Source organism: Equus przewalskii, chromosome 3 (assembly GCF_037783145.1).
Source record: "Equus przewalskii isolate Varuska chromosome 3, EquPr2, whole genome shotgun sequence".
Lineage (NCBI taxonomy): Eukaryota > Metazoa > Chordata > Mammalia > Perissodactyla > Equidae > Equus > Equus przewalskii.
The window spans coordinates 75431430-75446079 of record NC_091833.1 but is presented as its reverse complement, the minus strand read 5'-3'; the positions used below and the strand labels follow the sequence as shown (position 1 = coordinate 75446079).

The window sequence follows — 14650 nt, the reverse complement described above, 5'->3', positions numbered from 1 at the left end:
TCCTTGCTGTTAGCGTAGGAGGGACTTAGGAGCTGGCAGTGGCTGCAAATATTCCAAAGCACAAAGAACAATGCAATCGAATACCCCAGTTTCTCTCTTTAGGTCAGTGTTCCCAAAGTGGAGGAATTACCACTTTTGGAATGTGCATCTCTGGAATGAGTGTGCAGTATGAATAATTTAAAAAATTCAATGGTTTATATGTTTTTGGCTTTGAGTCCGAGTGTACAGGAGCATGTTGCGCAGAGGAAGTTCATGTATGTTCAAAAGTTAACCCTAAAAATGCGCTAGTGAAAAACCCTTATTTTATTTTGTTTTGTGTGTTTATCACAGTTGTAGCTGAAGTTATCAGGCGGGAGATGTTCTATTTTTTCAATATGTTCTCATTTGTTTCCTGCCAATTTTTTGCAATATTGTGAACACATTTGTTGTGTGTGTATGTTTTAATTAAATCTGCCTTTGTCAGGCTAAGCAGTCTCTCATTATTGGCAAATATGGAAATACTAAAGTTAATACGCTATTTATTGACCATGAAAAGTTAAAGGATAAGATGTTTTATGGGGGAAAAATTCAATTTCTAATCTTCTACCCTTTATGAAGGATCTTGTCTTTGAACTGATCGTAGAAAGGAGAGGTTTTGCAGAGAAAGTAAAAAAGAAAGAAAGAGAAAGAAAACACCTACACAACAAACTTCTTTAACCTAAATAAGCACAGATTGAAGGAACAACCCACAAGAATTGTCTTCATTATTCCACAGCCAGCAGCCAAGGCTTATATCCCATTATGGAAATGAGAAAACCTTTGAACTTTGCATTGTACACTGCCAGGCAGCAGCACTTAAGGCTTAGGCAAACGATGTTTACAGTTGCTTTAGGGAATTGCTAGGATAATACCCCGGCTTGTATTTCTGAGTAGGCTTGATCCTGCCTTTCCACTCTGCATTTCCCCAAAGCAGAGGCTGGAAAGTCCTAAAACTGGATGAAAAAGAGGACTTTTAGGAGAAACACTTCAAGTGAGATTTCCCCCTGTGCCTTAGTCCTTCCCCTTGTTGCTAAGTGGTGGGTGGGCATAGAGGGAGGTCATGTGCCCTGTCCGGTCACGACAGTGCTATTCACTCTAAGTCTGGGCAAAAACTCCTTTGAGTTCATTTTCAGAATCTCTCAATACTCAGGAGGAATCTACATGCAGCTCGTCTAAGCATTGAAAGAACTGACTGGGAAGCAGTGCACCACAGTGGAAACCACGGGGCTGTGGAATCAGGTGGACCCAGGTTTGCTCTCAACCCGGTAACTGACCTTGAACCAGTTATTAATCTTTCAGCCTTTGACTTCCAATCTGCAAAATGGGAGAGGTAACAGGGAAGGGAATAGCATGTTCCGAATGTCAGTGTCTGATGAAGAGCAGATGCTTGTGCTTGGCAAATGGAATCTTCTAAGGAAATGGTCAATCCAATCAAATAGGATGTTTCAATGACTAATTGAATATGTTTAGTTTTAAAGCTGAACTAATTGGAAAGTTTGATTAAAAACCTGATTGTATATATGTGGATATGTATTTTTAGTGGAAAAATATCAACCAAACTAGTGATTTGCCATGATGGGCTGTAATGTTCACCACATAATACGTGGCTTATTGGCTGGATTTCTTATTTATTAACTTATGGCATTAACTACATCTTTAATCTTAGAAGTCCTTAGTTGGCTTGAATGAAGCAATGTGTCTCTGATTTTTAACCTCATAACCATGGAAGAAAGAGAGTATAAATAATATTAGTTCAAAGTTGTTATGTATGTATTTAACCTTGAGATATTGAGAGACATCACAGGGGACAATACTTAGGCCATGCTTAGAAGAAGAAGAAACACTAATTTATTATTGTCTAGTACTATTAAGTGAGTAAGAGATAATTTTCTGTTATATTAGAGCCATTATACATTTTGGGGCCTATTTGTTACAACAGCTAGCCTACTCTAATTATTACATATATTCTATTACTGTGGACTGGAATTTACATAGGAATGCCTCTAAATTTTATCTACCCAAATATTATACTTTTGTCAAGAACAAGATGCCTACTGGGTTTCATAGAGAAATGGAGGTTGAAAAAGGCAGAAAGAGATGTAAAAGATATTTCATAACTACGTTTTCTCAGCTGACACTATGCATAATGTTAAAATTTCTTTTGAAGCTCATTGAGATTATTTCCCTGTGTGGCTGGTACAGAACTGACCAAATTATTCATATAAGTTAAAATTACCATTGTGGTTGCTTCTGCCTGTTTTTCAGGATATAAAGAACAGTCACCAAGATCAAAGTGGAATTTCTTGCCAAGGGGAAAAAACAATGCAGAGAAAGGGAGAGCGAGCGAGCAAGTGGGATTCCACTGGATGTTGACTACATGCTAAGGTAGTGACAACTGAATAGAAGTCGAAGTGTTGAAAAAAGTGCTTTCATGATACTGAGTGCTGGGTGCATTGTCAAAGGAGATGGGTGAGGCCTTGACACAGATCAGATATGTGACTTTGATAAATCACTAAGATTCTCTGGGCCCCAGTTTTCTAATCATGAAAGAGGATCTGACCAGATGATTTCTAAGATATGTTAACTCTAAATATTTGATTCCAAGTCACGTAAGTGAGAGTTTAATGTGCCAAAAACTTTACATTGGTGCTGTAGTATAGTGAATGTCAGAATGCCCCCTCATCCCATTCCTCCTCCCTGAACACCCCATGGCTCATTAATATACATGCATAACACCATTTTCCAGGGCTTGGTGATGATGTTCAGTGACATCTTATGCGGCGCCCCATGGGCAAGGCGTCTGGGGCAGCTACATTCAATTTTAATTGAAACAAAGCAAAGTAGCAGCTGTTTGGCATTAAAGGGAATTTTAAGTCGATATTCCAATTCCACGAAGGGAAGGAGCAAACAAAAGTCAAAAACATTTTAAGCCAGCCAGTCTAAAATATTTAAGGCCTTCTGCATTCTCTCTACAAGTGGCCATCATCTGGAATGTGCTCTCATTTTCCTTTAAAAACAGAATTGACAACGATTTATGTAGGAGAAAAGATGTGTTGGCATTTAAAATACTGAATTCTTAGCTCATTGTCAGTCCCCCTTCCATAATTATGAGTTATTTGTCTAACCCTAATTTTCCATTATAGCTAAAAATATCACAATGAGAGATTCAAGTTGTATGTGGTGGGAGCAGAAGTGGCTCTTGTTTTTCCATAGCAACACGCTTGGCTTTATAGTGAAGTCTGAACCTAAAGGCATTCTTGTTCAAATGCCCAAACCCTGCAACTCTAGTACTGTGGGAGAGTGGGCATGCTCTGTGAGATTGTGCCTGACTTCTGTGTCTCAGACTATCAAAAGAGGCATATATAATTGCCTTACGCCAATGTACTCTTTAAAGTTAGGTAAAAACAGTGGAAGATGCTCACATTTATTCTGAACTCTGAGGCTGAGTACCATTTGTGCTCTTTGCACTGCTGTCCCCTTTTGCTATTTCCTAACTCATTCATTAAACAAATATTTCTTGAGAGACAGCTGTGTGCTAGGCATTTTAATAGGTGCTGGAGATACAGGGGCAAATAGGATAGATTTATTGCCTGTCTTTATCTAGTGGAGAAAACAGACACTGAGCAAGTAATTATAAACAGTAACTGAAGGGTTTGGGAATCAAGAAGGGGTGAGCTGAGCCTTAATGAATGAGTGGAAATTAACCAAGTGAAGTGGAAATTAGCCAGATGAAAAGGGTAGAGGAGGGAGGCATTTGAAGGGGTGGGGGCAGCTTCAACAAGTGAATTTATGCTGGTTTTATTCAGCAAACGTGTATGATCCCTTTGACGACTTTGGTGTTTATATGTCACTGGAATGTGAGAACGAGGAAGGAGGTGCAAGACATGGGGCTGGAGGCCTTTACAGGAGTCTGATCCCAGAAGCTCTCCTGTACCATTTTTGGGAGTTTGGACTGTATCCTGTAGGTAAAAGTCATTGAGGGTTTAAACAGGTAAATCAGATGGTCTTATCTTTTAGAAAGATCAGCATGTGGGAAATGGATGTGAGGGAATTGAAAAGAGAGCAGGACTTTCATAAGAAGCATTGTCTCTTCCCAGGCGACAGTCACAGCAAGGAAGAGATCCATACCTGATTCTCCCTGACAGAAGGTCTGCCTGTGAGCCTCCTCCCGTTCGTGCTTGTTGATATACAGCCCTATTTCAATGCCCAACCCAAATCCCAGGTCCTTTGTGGACCTTCTCTTCATCGTTCCCAGAAATTGCCTCTTCCTTTGAAATTCTATGCTTCTTGCTGGTTCTCTCATTGGGTGTAGAGTACCTCCAGCTTATAATGCTATTTATTTTTTTTCTCTATGAATCTTCTTTCCCTAAAAAACTCCTGAGGGATAGGGAAATATCTATATTTCTTTAAATCTGTAGCATCTAACACAATGCCTTGCAAAGATCAGAAGAGTCTTAGAGCTGAAAGGAACCTCAGAGATCATCCAACCCTCTTCATTTAATGGATGAAGAACTTGAGGCCCAGAGAAAAGAGTATCTTCCCAGATCTCACAGCTGCCAGTTTATTTTCCTTTCAGTTATCCAAACAGATAAGTATTTTTGTGGTGGATGATGATGAATTAGTTATCTATGACTTTATTAGGGAAACATCCTCTTGTTATTGTAGTTTAATGGGTAACATGATTCTTTGAGGATTGAAAGATGAGTATTGTTTATTAATACCCTTTTTCATTAATAAGGAAAGGCCAGGTTAATGTAATTTGTTTTCCTCCCATGAGAAAGCTCAGCAAATTCTACAAAATATTTGAACCCCAAGATGAAGTCATGCATTTAGTGTAATAGCAGCTGCTAACTAGATTAGGCATGTTCCACCCCCTACCCCCTCCAAGCATAGTTCTCAGAGAATAAAATAAGACACAATTTCTTCTTCCTAAATCATGAGTACCCTCACTATACACCCCCTGTCTTTACAAGCCATGATTCCTCTCTCCTATTCTCCCGTAAATAATGGTAAAGCCCATCCCAGTGCCTTCAAATTCGAGGTAAAGGGTGGAGGCCTTGCAGAATGCAAATTATCTGTTCAACCAGGAGCACATGGGAATTTGGAGATGATAAATGCTTTTTTACGATCTTAATGATTAAAACAGATTGCAAACTCTATACAGAGAGGACATGCAGGTAATGCAAATGAGTAAAGTTGGCTAGGTAGAGATGGCGAACTTAGTCAATGAATGAGTACGAGCTGACATGATAGCTCTTGCTCAACTTTAGTCATGTGTTGCTGTGAAAGAATTTGTACAAATTCTACCAGGTTGTCTGATTTTCCAAGGTAGTGCATAAATCTGGATTTTTATATGAAATATATCAAATCTCAACTAACGATTGTGGCTTTAAAAATTTAAAACTTTGTGCATTAAATATGGGAACAAGCAAAACGCTCTTGTAGTTGGGCCTGAAGTCTCATTAGTTTGCAACTTCTGGCTTCAAAAATTCCAGAAACTTACTTCTAGTTACTAGATATACAAACTAACTAATCTACCAGCAATAATTTTGGGGTACTTTGTGTCAAATATTATTCAAGATACTTAAGGGAACCTGTAGAGATTAATGACATGTTTTGGCTCACAATAGTTGGGAAGTATGAAACCATATATAAAAACAGAACTAGTGGCTTGAATTACTGTGCAAACTCAAAATGAGGCAGCCTATAAGTTAAATAAGAGTCCCGAGACCCCACCTCTTGAGGCCAAATTAGTGCCCCACCTTTGAGTCACATAGTATCCTCTGGAAACCCATATGGGTTTCCCTGCTATTCGAAAGTTTGCTTTGCACCACTTCACTTTAATGAAAGACCTACATAAGTAACTACTTTTGCAACCTGAAAGAAATCCAAAGAGGATTTTCCCTTTTACGAAAAAAGATGAAAATTGAAAATAGCATTCAGTGTTTGTTTTGCAGCAAGCCTTATAGAGGCTAAGCAGTCAAGCATACAGTCATATTTCAAGCCTGCCACATCAGCCACATCAGCCACATCAGCCACATCAGCCATGGCTGACAGGGAACTTCAACCTTTGACATCAAGGCAGGCAGACATAGAAGACGGTGTAGACATTAGTGACCTGCTTGCCCAGATGTATTCAGATGGTGATGAGATGTTAATAGTTGACCTCTTCCTCTCTCTCCTACATCCCAGTCTCCTGTACCCCCACCATCCCAACCTCCTGTACCCCCACCATCCCAACCTCTGACAACTCAGCCTAACACACCATCATCACCAACACCGCTTCTCAACCTTCCAGTGTGCTCACTGTCTTCCCAATGCTGGTAAGTGAAACTACACTGTACATACATTATTTCTACTTTCTATAGGCTGTGTATTTATCATATCATTCTTGATTTCAATATATATTAGTGTTATTTTAGGTTTCACGTGTTACTTGGTCTGATCTGGTAGGTTATTTTTTGGTCTGGGAATGCTCAAAATTTTTTCCCATATAAATTCATCCTAATTACTTCTTTGCTCTATGCCATTTTGGCTTACGAAGGTTTATAGTAATGCCCTACTTTCGGATAGTAGGGGAAACCTGTATGTCTCTCTAAATTCATTCAGCTCATTATAGTATAATTAAGAATTAAGAATCCACTTGATCCTCTTAAAATTTAAAACCTTGAGGTCATGGAATGCAATTTATATTTGTACCTCGTACATTTACCACAGTGACTATACATGATAGTTGCGAATTAAATGTTTGTGGAATGAGTCAGTAACAAATTGGAGCCTATAGGAGTAATTGATCACTTCAAAACACAGTAGAAACTCAGTATTTACTTGTTTAATAAGTGAATACATTCATTAAATGGCAAAGAAATGGTGCCAGATGGTAAAGAAAGACTTTGTGGAGAAAGTGACATTTTCACTTGACTTTGATGTGAGTGAATGGGATTTCCATACATAGAGACCCTCTCAAGGACATTTTAGGCAGGGGACAGTTTGAATGAGGTTATGATGAAACTAATTAGACTGATTTGGAATATGGAATTCCATTTTTATGCCATAATTTTATTTGAATATGGTTTTTCTGTGGTTCAAATATTGTATCTCAATGTCCTGTGTCCATACATTTTAGGTTGTTCCCATCCCAGTATTTAGCACACTTAGTAATAAGCCTGTAATCCTCCAGGGAGATGAGGCTGAAGGTGGGGGGGGGGGTCCATGCCCCATTGCAGTGTTAGGCTTTCCTTCATCTACTTGTTTGGCTGGATGAATACTGGGCAAGGGGAACATGTGTGAATTATTTATGTCACTTGCTATGGTACTGATAAGAAATAATTCTTAGAGCTGTCTAATGTGGGAAACTAATAGCTTTTGGTGATTGGGTTTTATTCTTTCAAGCATTTCCCCATTTTCTCTACTCTGGCTAATTAGACATGCTCAAGAGGCCTGGCGTGTGGTGGTGGGGTGGGAGTCCTTCCCTCAGGATGGTGCCTCTTCTATGTAACATGCCCAACCAGAAATTGGATTGAGAAATCAGGAACTGAGCTTCCAGGCATTTTCTGGGTTCCTCGGTGACATGTGAACCTGGTCCATGAAATTCCCTGCCCCTGAAATTTTCTCTGCCCCTTCTCTGTTGCCACAGACTTATTCTAGAAGCTTCTTGAAATTCTTTTTAAAGCGAAGGGTATTTACATGTCAAAGGACAGATCGTTTTTTGCTATAGGCTTTTTCTCAGAGATTATGACAAAAATATTTCAAGAACCCCCCAAAAGTAAATTGGTCAGTCAGTCTAAAGGCTTATTTTTTACTATAATTTTATATATTCATGTGTATTACACGTGATCAATCATTCTGGCAAACATCTTGTACTAAATGTGCTAATGAGCTAGAGAATCAAATATTTTGAAATTATAGACATGTGTAACATTGATTTTCAATATTTGGATCACATCAATAGTCCGCTCAAGGAAAACAACTTTATTAGGGTGGATTTCCATATACCTTATTAATAGTTGACAGGCAAAACAACGCTTGCTACATTGTTGATTTATTTCCTTTAACTCTCCGTACCCTCAGTCCCCTGACTCCTTAGTGATAATATTAGTAATAACAGAATTGTACTATTCATTATCTTTTGGGCACTGGTGAAGCCTTGCTTTTGGCTCACACGTATTTTTCCTCCAAGTAATGCAAATGTTTTTCAGGTTGTTTTAGGAAATAGATTGTTGATGCCAGTTGAATGCAGGTGGGAAACAAACGAACAACAACCACCAATAGTGAAGGGAAGAATTAAGTGGGGAAGAGGGTACTGTGTGCCCTGGTGCAGAAGGTGCTGAGAGGACAGAGAAGGAAGAGGATTGAGTTCTGATATGCTCCAGCTCTTAACTGGGTCAGTCACTTAACCTCTCCAAGTCTTGGTTTCTTCATCTGTAAACCAGGGATAATGAGACCTATCTCTCACAGGAGTGTTAACAATTAAGTGGAGTGGATACAAATATCTGGAAAGACTTAACACAACTTAGCCCAAGGTAATTTAATTCTATTAATCTTCCTGCTTTTCTTCACCCTCAATCTCTCCCTTTCTCTCTCTTTTTCACTGCCTATTTCTTCTTACCAAAAAAAAAAAAAAAAAGAATAAATCTGACTTGTATAAGTAGAAATAGATATATTTGTTGTGTCAAATGACATGAGATTTTAAGAAAATGATGATGCTAACTCAGTGTACTAACAAGAACAGGCAGTCAGTTCTGTCTGACAGCCAGGCTTTCGTATTTTCTGGGATAGATAGAGATAGAAATAACATTTGTGGGGTACTTATGATGTATCAGGTATGCTGTACATCTAATTTGATCTCATAAAAATCCCATGAGATAGCATGTCCCATTTTACAGATGAGGAACTGAGGCAAAGACTGACTATTAATTTGTCTGAAATCACACAGATAATGAGTGGCATCAGTTGTTATTCAGACCATGCTGGCTTTTACTACTAAACCACACTGCCCACCTCTGTGGTTCTGAACCGGGGAGAGGAGCACATCTGGCTTATCTGGGGGAGCATATGAGTGGTTTGAAAAATTTCCTCCAGTAATTCTGATAGGCGCTTCTCCAGGTGAGAATCTTGATGTGGGATCCCTGAGCGTCTTGGAGGCAGAGACGCTGGTATTCTGTGGCTGCTGCTTCCCAGCCTGGCGAAGGGTAGGCACCACCTCTACTCAGTGATCATCAGAACAACCTGCAAATCTGAAACAATGCTGCTTCCTTCTTAATGGATTTTGAGTCTTTTATGTATATTTTCTACACCATGTTTGAAGCAAATACATTAAGAATCAAAAACTTGAGAGGTCTCTTTAGGGTCTATTTTAGAACAACAAAGAATTAAAAATAGGTAACAATGTTTGCATATATTTTTTTTTTTTAAAGCAAAAGGAGCCTCTTTCTTATAGCTTGGCAGGAGAGATGAGGGGTATGTTATCATGGGCATGGTGCTGTTGTTTACTAGCTGAGGTGCCAAAGACATCCATCTGTCAAGAAAATGTGTAGGATGTTGATCAAGCCTGGAGCCTCTGACACTGAACACCCTGCTGGGGACTAAAGATGCCTTTCCAATGAGAGCGCGCCTGCCTGATGGTACACTGCCTCCGTGAGAAGGGATTTCCATCCATCTTTCCACTGAAAAAAAGGCTTTCATTCCAGCTGAAAAAAGGGCACGGGAAAGTTGCCTTGATTTTCACAACAAGAGATGCAACCTAAGTGTTACATACATCAGAAATGTTGAAAGATCATTTCATTTTAGACTTTGACAAACCAAAGCAATTGGTATTTTAATACAATGAAAATAGCCATCCCTCACCCCAACCACTATGGAGGGTAGGTCTGAAAAGGAGAATATTTGAATGGAGCAGAGATGTGGCTTCAGCCTTCTGTGGCCTGTATTTCCTTCTCTGTTTTTGTCCCTGGTTGATGCTGTAAGTTCTCTCTAATAGCCTCTATTTTCTTATCCATAAAGAAAGCCACCTGGTGATAAATATATAATAGATAATTCACATTCTTTTGTTGGCTGATATTGGACTTTGGGAAGAAGACTTGGAGTCTAGGGTGCCAGCTTATCAGGAGCTCCTAAATCCACCTGAGACTTTTGCAGCACTACTGAGTAGGTGCCATGTGTCATATGATGCCCAGAGCCTGTTCGACAATGATAGGGATATGAGCATCCCCTTTGGAGGCAAAAGTCCTCCATGCGGGGTGAAGATAACATTTTCTTAGCTCGCTCTTCCCCTCTTTTCTGTATAAAAACCAAAAATACTGTATTTGCTTTGGATATGTGTTGTCATGATGACAGAGGAAGAATTGCCGAATGGACAAGGGGTTGAGAAAATATGGGAAAGGGTTTTATCTCTCTACAACTCTGTCAATGTTCTCTTTATTTCTGAACCTAAGACATTGCATTACGCACACTCATGTTGCTAGCAGGCATCTTGGGGACCATAAGGTATGCTAATCATTGGAAAGCCATACAGGTAGCCTATGATTCCAGAGAGTCTGAAATTACCAAAGACAGGGGCTGGGGCAGCCTCTTGAGAGTAAGAGCACAGATAAGCCAGGTATTTGGTATCTTTTGGAGAGAACAACTAGTAATAAATTAAACTCTTTCCTTTTCAGCTAATTCCTATGGTATTGTTGAGTTGTATCATTATTTCTTCCCACTGCCTGTGCCTCCTACACGTCCTCCATTGTTTTTTCCTGACTTTCTTTGGAGGCAGTGTGAGGATCATTTGAAAGATGTACTTCTAGAGTGCATCAGGCTTTTGTGTAAACTCTTCCCTCTATCTGCTCACCCTGTCTCCCCGTTCCCATAGTCAAGTCTTTCTTATGCTTTGGATCTCATTTCAAATGTCATTTCTTCAGGGAAGTCTTCTTTGGCACCTCTTCCAGCCCACCTTGTGTTTTTCCTTCAGGGTACTTGTAGTTAGTAATTACAATTTATTGGAGGAGCACAATTTCTTCCGCAAGAATGCATATTTCATGAGGGCTGAGATGACTCCTGGTTTGTGGCTACTGACATCCCAGTATCTACAGCAGCGTCTGCCACATTGTAGGCTCCAGAAATTTTTGTGGAAAGAGTCAATGAAATGTTGCATTACACTTATTAAGCAGTATTCACTGGAGGCTTAACAGCTAGCCATGGATTGAGTTCTGGGCCACGTAGGGTATTTAAAAGAAGCAGAAGCCCACACTGTGTTCCCAAAGAACTTACAGTTGGTTTGGAAAAACTGGTTCCTCAGGAGAGCTAGCTAGTGACTTTTAAATTACATGATTTTCTAACCACACTGCTTCAAAAATCATAAATACGAGTAGAGTAATATTAATGCTAAGTAAGAGAAGTGGAGTAATTAAGACATAATTTATGTCAAGTATGTAGACAAATTTCTCCAGCCTCTGTTTCTACATTGACTTGTCATTTTCTGTTCTCTCTTTTGGACTTATTATGAGCACAGCTATATGATCTTCCTTTCTCGTTCTTCCCATCACCATCATGTCCTTGCATTTATTTTGGTCCTATCTATATACTGTTGTGACAGGCGACTTGAAAAGGAGCTAGTAATTCAGGGACAAAAAAAATCTATGTGATGCTTAATGTTTTAGACCAAGATAAATCCAGAGAGTTTAGAAAGACAATATTTAAAGGTAGAGGGAAGTAGAATTGGATGTTTGTTAAAACCCTGAAAAAGATATTGATTTTCCCTGCTTTGAAGTGAGAGAAGAAATGATAGGAATAGACTTATAGATTTTATTTGATAAAATCCTTAGTATCCTTATCAGAAAAATGTTAAGTATGGCCAGCATAGAGTAAATATCCCAAAATGTTAATTATCATTTTACTGTAACAATGAAAAAGGACATAGGCAAAATAGAAATGAAAAAAGCAACCTAGAAACACTTTTTTTAAAAAACAGAAAATATGGCAAAGTATAAAGTTAACAGTTTTATTGAGGAGTTCTTATTATTAATAAGTGGGCAAAAGATCCCATAGTCATAATGTGCCAAAGAAGAAATTCTAGAAAACATATGTATAGAAAAAATATTAGCTCCCTAGATTTGCCTATTAAGTTTAATGAATAGGACAAATTAAAATGCAACTGAGAATACTACAGTAAAACTGGAAAGAAATTCAAAAGTATGCATGAATGATAAACGATGCTAAGAAATCATTGTCTAAAACATTGGAAACTTGTATTCCCAGAGACTTTCAACATAGCATTTTTTCATATTGGTGGAAAACTAGAAGCCACTTAAAATGTAATAACAGAGAAATGGTTAAATAAAGTATTCTTTATCTATATGCCCAATATTGTGCAACCATGAAAAAGGCAGGATGCGCAATTTTAAGTAACATAATATAAAAAATAGATATTAACTTTGGAAGATGATGTGGCAGTATTTGCTGTAATTTAAAATATTCCCTGGCCCACTACTTTCAATTCCAGGTATCTGTTCTATAGAGCGTGTGAACAAAAATGTATGTGCAATGTACAGTTGCTTGTAGGAGTATTCATTTTAAAGCAAAAAGTAGAAACAACCTAAATACCTAACAAACAATAGGGTTGTGTTTAAATTAAGTTTTAATTTTAGTGTGATGGAGTATTATGTAGCCAATCAAAAGAATGATGTGCCAGCATGGGAAAATTTCTAAAATATATTAAGTTAAAAAAAATTGAGTTGCTAGATAATGTATACAGTATGAACAAATTTTATTTAAAAAAACAAGCTATATATTATATTCAAACACATGACTATATATAAGTCCATAGAATAAATCTGAGACTAACACATACGGAAATGTTAACGGTTCTGACCTCTGGGAATGGGAACAATGGGAATGAGGAGGGGAATGATGAGGACTTTCATTTATTACTCTCTAGGCACTTCTGTGTTGTTAATTTCTTTTCTTATTTTAAAGATTGGCACCTGAGCTAACATCTGTTGCCAATCTCCTTTTTTCTTCTTCTTCTTCTCCCCGAAGCCCCCCAGTACATATTTGTATATTCTAGTTGTGAGTGCCTCTGGTTCTGCTATGTGGGATGCCACCTCAGCCTGGCCTGGTGAGCGGTGCCATGTCTGCCCCCAGGACTCAAACCAGTGAAAGCCTGGGCCACCAAAGCGGAGTGCGCGACCTTAACCACTCAGCCACAGGGCTGGCCTCGTGTATTGTTAATTTCTTTAAAACAATGGGCTTATAATAATATCTTTCATGTATAATGTTAAAAATAATGTAAGAATGAAAGCTAAAACATGCAAAGGAGTATTTTGCTCTTTCCATTGTCAAAAAAAATATTCATTATTTTAGGTCATGAGATTAAGGGTGATGTTTTCCCCCACAGCTACTATAATGTGATTAGACTCCTTTTCTGTGTAACATTTGGAAAGAAAGATTTTGTTAGATACAGCTTTTCCCCTGAGACAATAGCTTGCAACGCAGGGTTTTATAACATGTAATGGGAAGAAGGTAGGGAGAAATCTTTGGCTATTCCAGCTGGAATTGTAAAGTTCCTCTAAATCAGAATAGTTCTAATTTATGTAAAATCAAGGTTCACGTGATTTCAAGCTCTCCAACCCTCCTTCCTATGTTTTTGGTCGGGGGAGAGGTCAGGGTAGGGCAGTTGTCGTATAACAAACAATAGGAATTTTCAGTTCTCAGAAGGTTGGACATCGCTGCCTTAAGAACTAACCATCTAAGATGGATGACATGTGACACACACAGTTACAGAAAAAGGCACGCAGACAAGTGTACCAGCATGGAAAAAATGAAGTATTTACATTATGCATGAATAATATATCTTGTGCACATCTCATGGGTGAGCTTGTCAAGTCGTCTTTCTCCTGTCTGCTCTGGTGTTTATTTTCAAACCATTTCTACCCTGGAAAATCTTTTTGTCTTCCTTTGGATCCTCTTGAAATGGCTGACTATGACACACACTCTCCCCCTATTCAGTGTGTATAGGGCTTCCTTTCCTCATAATTTTCACTTTCTGATTTGTTAGTTTAATTGAAGTTAGACATTGACTGGGGTAAAGATGATTCCATCTACCTTATAATGGTCTCTGTGTCGCCTCCACCACAGTCTGGCATCTAATAATGGTCAAATCATTTACCATCATGACAGGAAATATTGTGAGACTTCACACTTAAACTGGTTTGAAATCCCTCCTCAGTAAAACCCAAATGGTTGAATTCATTCCTAACCACATTATTTTCAAAATAAGAACAAGAGCTAAAAACACCAAAAAGTAAAAGAGCAAAATATTTATAAATAGTAATGGCTATTTTAGGCTGTAAGATTAAGGGTGATTCTCTCCTCTCTTTTCTCCCATAACTACCATAATACGGTGCGATTTTTTTAGTATTTAAAATTCAGAAATAAAGATCCAGAAATAAAACAATCGTCATTGTTTGCTTTTAAAATAATGGCTGCAGACTGGATCAACCCCCAGAGCCCTTCCCCACGCCTCTGTTTCGTGCTGTAGAAACTGCATTAGATTTGTGGCCTGCTTTTGTTTCTCCATGTTAATATTTCTCAAACTGCATGGAAATTCCAGCCAGGATTTTAATAATTCAGCATACAAGAACAATATTATAGT

At 38.4% G+C, this 14650-nt stretch overlaps 1 long non-coding RNA gene across 1 annotated transcript in view; it reads left to right on the top strand.

Annotated features, from left to right (window-relative positions):
• The first annotated feature begins 345 nt into the window (after positions 1-345).
• Positions 346-14650, top strand: part of LOC139082311 (uncharacterized) — a 59172-nt gene continuing 44867 nt past the window's right edge. The window contains exons 1-2 of the long non-coding RNA XR_011538193.1: positions 346-1283; positions 2284-2403. This is a non-coding gene — a long non-coding RNA (uncharacterized lncRNA). The remainder of the gene's footprint in view (positions 1284-2283; positions 2404-14650) is intronic.